The sequence below is a fragment of the Puma concolor genome, chromosome E1, assembly GCF_028749965.1.
Source record: "Puma concolor isolate L17-30 chromosome E1, mPumCon1.1.hap2, whole genome shotgun sequence".
Lineage (NCBI taxonomy): Eukaryota > Metazoa > Chordata > Mammalia > Carnivora > Felidae > Puma > Puma concolor.
Window position 1 is genome coordinate 39,029,371 of NC_141680.1, and position 7,773 is coordinate 39,037,143.

A 7,773-nucleotide genomic window follows, 5' to 3' on the forward strand; every position below is an offset into this window, starting at 1 on the left:
ATCTCCTTCCTATGTTTCTTGTCCACATGCACTCTGCATCCCTCCCAGAATCACACGTCGGTAGCCTAGGTCAGGAAACAAATCCCCTCCCCCTCCTAAAGTGAGAAGAAGCCCCCCCACCTTGGACCCCCCCAGAGGTTGGGGGATTCAGGAATCAGTGAGGAGGTAGGCACTTCCCATTTCAGAAAACTGACTTGTCTTCCGCTCACCAGGGGACCCCCAGCCCTCAGCCAGTAGGGGGAGGGGGTCGGTTCCCAGACAGGTTGTGCAGACCCTCCACCTTCCCACCTGCATAAAGGCTCAAAGGGACAAGAACCCGGGTCGTGATGACCCGGTTCCCAGACCCTAGGTGAGGACAGGGGAGTTTGGGGAAAGCGAATCCTGGGGAGAGTGTGGTTAGAATGGCCTGAGTCAGCAATCTAGAACTCACGTGTGCCCACCCCCAGCCTAGGGCAGGCGAGGGGAATGCAGGCACCGAAACAGAAAGAGAGAGATGGGGAGGCAGAGTGAAAGCAGGAGACAGAGAGAGACTGAGACAATGGCCAGTCAGAAAGAGAGTGAGGGCCAGGACGGGGACGGGGCTGGGCACTGGGGGCTACGAGGACCCAGGTGATGGGGTGAGGGCAGAAGGGTCAAGGGTACAGGTACAGTTGCCCTTTCTCTTTCTTCACTGGCATCACAGAAGTGCAAAGGGTCAGCACTGAAAGGATCCAAGCCTTTCATCTCAAGAAGAAGAAATCAAGTCTTAATGAGAAAGTCACCAAAAAAAGAAAAAAGAGCCGGGGTAGGACCGACCCGCCTGCCTCCGGTTACTTGGCTCCTTTTCTAAGCCCGGAACCGGAATCCGGAATCCGGAGGACCAGGCAGCTGGGATACTCCGTCTCACCCTTCCTCCATAGGTGAGGCTCAGGGTGGCATGGGGTTGGGGGGAGGGGCCTGGATACTTGTCTTGTATTTGCATGGCAAGCGCACTTCTTCCTTTGGGATGTTACAGATCAAAAAAAATAGCAAAACTTTCTAAAGGATGCTTTAACCCCACTTTGCATAACATTGAGATGAAGGGATGCCACTTCCTCCCTTGTGGATGCACAGAAAGGAGGAGGGAGGAAAGGGGGCCAAGAGTTTTAATATCCAAAAGCAGGAGCGCCTGGGTGGCTCAGTCGGTTAAGCATCAGACTTTGGCTCTGGTCATGATCTCACGGCTGTGAGTTCAAGCCTCTGTGCTGACAGCTCAGAGCCTGGAGCCTGCTTCAGTTTCTGTCTTCCTCCCCCTTTGCCCCTCTCCTGCTTGCTCTCTCTCTTCAAAAATAAAAAAAAAATTACAAAAATTAATATCCAGCTCTTACCTGCCCTACCTCCACTTGGAACCCAGGATCACCTGGGTTCTCTCTCCCTGACTCTGGGAAGGATGGAGAGGTCAGACCCTGTCCAACTCCAGAACTATCTGTCTACATGACACTGACTGCGGGCCCGGGGCTGGGTGTTTCCCTTCTCAGCCTGGCCTGTCCCATCTCTACCACCCTGCCTGAAAGACCCTCAGCAGAACTTGGCCCAGAGAGCAGAGGGGACTGTTTCCAGGTCACATGGCCACCTGGGGGTGGGGGCAGGGAGGGGAAATTCCAACTGAGCACTCTGGTCCCAGGCCCAGGCACCACCTGGGCCGCCAGGCTGATACCCAGGCCCTGCCCAGAGGACCACTGTGCTCTGTCCCGCCCTCAGCAGCAGCTTGGCTCCTGGCTCCCTTGAGAATTGGAGCTGGAAGACGCAGATTGAGAGGACACCCTTAGGGGCCCTGAGTGTCCTCATCCTCAGCCCCTCCCTGCTCCAAGCAGTTGGACGAAGCGGCCCAGGAATTAATAATGTTACCTCCTACCTTGGTGACCACCCCCCCCGCCCCCTCCCCTGCAAACCCCAGGGCCCACAGACATGCTGGGACACAGTGCCTACAGCCCTGCCATGCGGAAGCTCGGATCCCAGCAGAAGTTTCCAACACAAACCACATTTCCATCTCTGCCTCTGACTCCTCTGAAGATTTGGGGGGCTATTAAGGTGGGCTTCCAACCCCTTTAGTCATCCTAGGAAGCCAAGCTGAATAGCAGTGACTGATATTCACCCAACCACAAGCCAATTTTGTGGTTTGAGTTGTTTTCAGAGGAGCAGCACTGCAGGGGCAGAGGCCCTGGGCACAGGGAGGGGGTGCCTCCTGGACCCCTGCCCCTGCCCCTGCCCAGGGCACTGACAGCCCAGCTCAGGAGGGCCTGGCACTGCCCCCACTTCACAGATGCACATGGAAGCCTTTGTCAACCACCAGGAACACCTCTCTCTCCTGTCACCTTCATGCCCACCTGGCAACTTTACTGGTTAGGTTGGCTGCTTCCCTGGATCCAGGGTGAACACTTTTTTTTTCCTCTTCCCTTTTCATTTTGTTTCATTTCATGTTTTTTCTCCCTTCCCTTCCCTTCCCTTCCCTTCCCTTCCCTTCCCTTCCCTTCCCTTCCCTTCCCTTCCCTTCCCTTCCCTTCCCTTCCCTTCCCTTCCCTTCCCTTTTTTTCTTCCCTCCCTCCCTCCCTTCCTCCTCCCTTCCCCCTCCCACACCGTTTCCTCACCCCATTTCCTCTTATATATTCCTCTTCCTCAGGAATAATTTAGGAGCTGTAGCAAAGGCAGCAGAGCCTGCTGGAAGCTTCCCCAAATGTACATGGCTTGCCCGGCCCCAAACCCAAACCTACAGACACCCAGGCCCAGTCTCCAGGTCCTTCGGTCATGGTACCCACTGTCCCCCGGTCCCGAGCCACACCTCTTCTCTTCCCTCATGAGCTGGGAAAAGATCAGGATTAGCAATAAGGGATACTTCCCACAGAACGGATTTTAGAAGACTGTCAGAAATACAGAATGCCAAAATGTCAGAGCCAAGAAGGAAATTAAAACCACCTGGTCCAGACCCTTCCTTTTTTTTTTTTTTTTTTTTTTTCTTTCCTTCTCAAATTGAGAAACGGAAGCTCTGAGGAGTGATTCAATGTTCCCAGAGCACGGTTAGATGCGGAGGTCCTCACTCTCAGAACACTCTCGGAGGAGAGGCTCTCCCCACCTCCCCTCACAGGCCCGCAGTTAGGCAGGTGGTGGTGTAGGTGTGGGTGTGTCGATCAGACCCTTTGTCCTGATGACAAGGGAGAAGAATAAGTCAAAGGGGGGCAGGCCAGGCGCAAGGAGGCAGAGAGGTTTGTGTTTTTCTGGAAACACAGGGCATCTCCTTGTCCTCCTCCTGGAAGCCTGCCTGAATTAGCTATGGGCCTGTCCCCCTCCACATCTGGTGGCCACTGCCACGGGAGGGAGAGGGGGGAGCAAGGGTGAAAGTTGTGTGCCTGAGTGCCAAACACAGCCCACAGCCCCAGGTGACAGAGAAAGAGGACAAGTGAGGGGACAGGAAGTGGAATGTGGACAGGAGTGGAGGGGGTGGGAGAAGGGAGGGAAAGGAGGCACCCCCATGGGGAAAGCATCTGCCCCAGGGTGAGTCAGTGCAGCTCAGGTGCAGGCCTCCTGGGGGCTGCCCATTTGTGGTTAAGCTTTATCATGTGATTTCTATGAAGGATAACAGGGTGGTGGGCCTGTGCTGGCTCTGGCTCGAGCCAGCTTGAAAGAGCAGATTATGTTCACCCCTCCCCAGGGCTCAGGGCCGGCACAACGGCAGCTTGGACTGGAGAGCCGGTTGTTAAACACGGACCAGCACACCACGGGGTAATGGGGTCAGCTTGGAAACCAGGAGCGTGCGTGTTGGACCTCACGCGTGTGCTGGTGTGCACCATTCCCAGGGGCCACGTAGGTCATATGTGAATGCGAGGCAGTGTGTGACTGTGTCCCTGTGGCACCTGGGACATACCCGTGTGGCACTGTGTTCCCGGTTGTGTGAGATTCTGTGTGTGTATGCCATGTGTGTTGGGAGAAGTGCGTCTCTGCAGGTGGGTGTCGCTGGGGGCCTGGGAAGTGAGGAAGGATGTGTGTGTGTGTGTGTGTGTGTGTGTGTGTGTGTGTGTGTGTAACTGGGATGGTCATGTCCTTTGTGCACCTGGAGCTAAGCGTGACAGGCTGAGTCTGCTGGCTGCTGGGGAGGAGACCCACATGTGCTCACTGCAGGGGATTCGGACAGTGCCCAAGACCAGAGACACATAAATCCCAGAGTTCTGAGGGCTCAGGGTGGGTGGTGGCTGAGAACCCCTCTGCCAAGTCCCACTCGGCCCTCTGCCCCTTCCATTCCCCGCCTGTAGGGAGTGGGATGCCAAGGTAGGCAAGGGGCTCTTTGACCCCAGGGGGAAACTGTCCTCTTCCCTGCCCCTCACCCGTGCTTCTGGGTGAACTATCCCCTTCACACCATCTCCCCGTCCTCCCTGTCACCTCCCAGCCACGGTTTGCTTTTGCTGTCTGGGGAGCAGGAGAGCTCAGCGCCTGCACTACCCACAAGGCCCAGGGTCCCAGGAAGGGGGAGGGACACGATCGATGGGCACACGATCAGCCCCATCCACCTACTTCCCTTCGGGCGGGAAGACTGGGCTGGGTGTCCCTCTGGAGCAGGGGGCTCTGGCTGGGCCGACACGGGCTCTCTGCCTCCCCCTGCCCCTCTGCTGAACACCTCCACCCAGTCAGTCCCTCTACCCCGGGGGAGTTTCGCTCCACCACCCCCTCCCCCTGCAGGCCTCCGGGGGCGCAGGCGCAGGGGGATGGGGCCAGTGCCCCTTCACCACAGCCACTCTCCGTCCTCCCGTCCCTCCCTGGTCTGAGGTCAGAAGGAGAAAAGCGACACAGGACCGGGTGGGGGAGGACTGAGGGGAGAGACAGGTTTTCTCACCTGTGGCTCTCTAACTCAAATCCCATACCCGCAGTCTGGCTTGAGGACATATGTCTTCTGCCCCTGAACTCACCCTCATCCCTGGAGCCTTCAGACCCCCACCACCTACAGTGGCTGATGGCTCATCTCCTGCCTCTGGCCTGCACTGCCCAATGCCAGCCCCAGCTCCCAGGCTCAGAGGGAGGGCGGCATCTACCGTGGAAAACATCTAAGGGACCAGATCCCTGGGTTCACCTGGGAAACGCGGTTCAGTGTCTTCACACGGAGTTCTTCCTAAAGTCTAACCTAACGTTCCCTCTCTTGTGCTCTCACTGTGCACCTCACTGGCTACAAGTCGGGCCTTCCTCCCGTCTCAGCCAGCCTTGCCCCTTCAGGTGAGGCTGGACTGTCAGGCAGAAAAAGAGCCAGCTCCAAAAACGAAAACAAAAGTCTCCGCCGCTCGCCAGGCTCGCCTGCTCGGTGCACCCTGTCCGCCCCCTGCCCCCAGCCACCACAGAAACCCACAGGGCATTGGAGCCTTCATCCCAAAATGAGTCAAGGCCCCTCAGAGGGGTTGAACCGGGGCGCAGGAATTTCCCTTCATGTCAAGCAAGGGCTCTACTTGACATCAACCTCTGTCCGGCCTTCTTGGCCCAGAAGGGGCAAGACTGGCTCCCGCACTTGGAGGGGTCCGCTCTCTTGTGGGCAAAGCCAGCTGCTGGTGTGGAAGCGCCTTCTGCCCTGGTCTCTTTTTTTTTTTTTTTTTTCAACATTTATTTATTTTTTGGGACAGAGAGAGACAGAGCATGAACGGGGGAGGGGCAGAGAGAGAAGGAGACACAGAATCGGAAACAGGCTCCAGGCTCTGAGCCATCAGCCCAGACCCCGACGCGGGGCTCGAACTCACGGACCGCGAGATCGTGACCTGGCTGAAGTCGGACGCTCAACCGACTGCGCCACCCAGGCGCCCCGCCCTGGTCTCTTTTAACACCAAGTTCGCTCCCTAAGTGTGAGGTTAAGGGGGGGGGGGATCCATGCAGAATGCCTAAGTAGGGGCTTGGGAGAAAGAAGTGCTGAGGCCCACGAGCTATACTGGTCCCCTGCTTCACAGTACCCTCCACATTTTCTTTCCAAGGAAGGACTGGAAATAGAAGCTTCTCCCTAGGTCTGAGGCCTCAGGAGACCCTCAAAGGGGTACCAAGGGGCCAGCTGCTAATCTCCTAGCTGCTGCTTCTTTCTCTTGTGTTCAAGAGAGCAAGAAGACTTTTCCGATGGGGAGGGAAGTGCTTGGAGGCGGGGACGGGTTCCAGGGCCAGTGGAGACAGCTGGCAGGAGAGTGGAGGCAGCAGGTGGTCTGGCTGACCCTCGTGGAAGCCAGCAGACTCCCCCTGCCTTGCCCCCTGCACTGCATATATATTCTCTCCCTCCAAAATAGCATCTCTGGAGGGGGGGAAGCGGGGGGAGTTCTCAGTTCACCGTTCGCTCCTTCCCACATCGTGTTCACAGCTCTCTGGGCTGTCTCTCGCGACCTGGTTTCCCTGCCAGGCCCTTCTGCTCTGCCGCCACCCTCACCACTTGGCTCTTCCAGGTCCAGGACCCCTCTGGCCGAGAGGGAGCCTCCTTTCCTAGCTCGGCCCGTCTCCCACCTTCAGGCTGTGGCTGCCACGCGGCATTCCCTATCCTGTTTGGGACAGAAGTGAATTCAATGCACATCAATGAGCACCAAATGCGCTTGTGTGGGGGGGGGGGGGGGCGGGGGGGGCGTTTACGCAGTACTCGCTGAGGTGGGTGAGAAATATGTCTAGATGCCACAGTCCTGGTCCTCTTCTCCAAGGAACTCACAAAGGAGAGGTCTGGCACGGAAACTCCCTCCAGGTAAAAGTGGACCACAGGCCTCTCACAGAGCTGGGGGTCCCCGCTCCCTCCCACCCAACAGCCCTCGCACTGGACCCTGGTCCACCTCTGGCCACTGCTAGAATCTACTCACAAGCCCCCCTGCTATTGTTGGGACTATTTGTCATGCAGAATGTTCCCTTGAGCAGTTCCCAGGATAGGCCTGCCCTGGGAAATGCCCAATCTGACAGGGTAGCAGGACGCAGACTGAAGAGAACAATGAGGGCAGAGCTCGGCTCACGTGGTCTTTGAGAAGGGCCCCCAGGGAGAGGGTTCCTGGAGGAGGGAAGGGTGAGCGGACTATGCTCCAAAGAAGGACTGAGGCAGGGCTGGGTGTCTGGGGCATCTGGGGTGTCTGGGCCGAAGGAAGTGGGAGGTCAGGATGGGGTGTCTGCCCACTCTGAGGAGGAAGGAGCGACAGTGGGTGCACTACCCCCACCCCCAACAGGGGCCAGCTGTGGGCCTGGAAAAGGCCTGACCTCCTGCCTCCCTCCCTGCACTGTGGGAGTGTTGGAGGCAAGGAAAGGGAACCTCAAAGAGCCCCCCAGGGAACTACCTCCCCCCCCCTTGTTATTTCTAGCTCCATTTTCTTGGTCAAGAAGGGTGTCAGTGGTAATGCAAATTAGGAGGTGTTGGCCAACACCCATCCTGTCCCCACTCCCAGCCTCTCCCCTCCCTCCCCCCATGCCCACACTCTCACAGCCAACTGGAACATCTGTGAGGCACGCCTGGTGCCCTTGCCTTTGGCAGAATTGGCATGGACGGGGTGGGGGGGGCGCGGGTGAAGCTGTGGCTTCTCAGGGGCTTCTGCCTCTGCCACAGGGACAGGACAGCCAGCTGATGCCTGGGGCCTCCCCCCTGCCCCAGCCCCCTCTTGCCCTCCGCCTGGCCAGGCCTCCCTGGGTCATTAACATCTGTATAGACAGTCAGTGCCCCGGACCAAAGCCTCCTCTCCAGGCTGCCTTGGGAGGGGGCGCTGCAGGCTGGAACCTCCTCAAGGCCCTGCAGACACAGCTGGACCTTAAAGGCACGCGGGCAACTAGGGGCCACAGCCCCAAAAG